Raw genomic sequence first — 280 nt, forward strand, 5'->3', positions numbered from 1 at the left:
ACCATCTCAGCGGTATTCCCCGGTGGTATACCTCCCTTTTAAAGTTTAAACCCTTTTGCAGCTTTTTAGGTGGTGCTCAAGAAATTTGCTTTTAAATGACAGAAAGGGATTCTTACCGACTCTAGAAATTGTATTCCCCCCAGGATCCATGCCCGATTGCCCCGAACAAAGGCTCAGCACGACGAGAATTGCCTTTGTTATGGTTTTGTGATTTTATTTAAAAAAAGAGGTTTCCCCAACCCCACCCCCACACTAGAATGTGTTGTCCCCTTTTTTCCCC

This window comes from Penaeus monodon, chromosome 29 (genome assembly GCF_015228065.2).
Source record: "Penaeus monodon isolate SGIC_2016 chromosome 29, NSTDA_Pmon_1, whole genome shotgun sequence".
Classification (NCBI taxonomy): Eukaryota; Metazoa; Arthropoda; class Malacostraca; order Decapoda; family Penaeidae; genus Penaeus; species Penaeus monodon.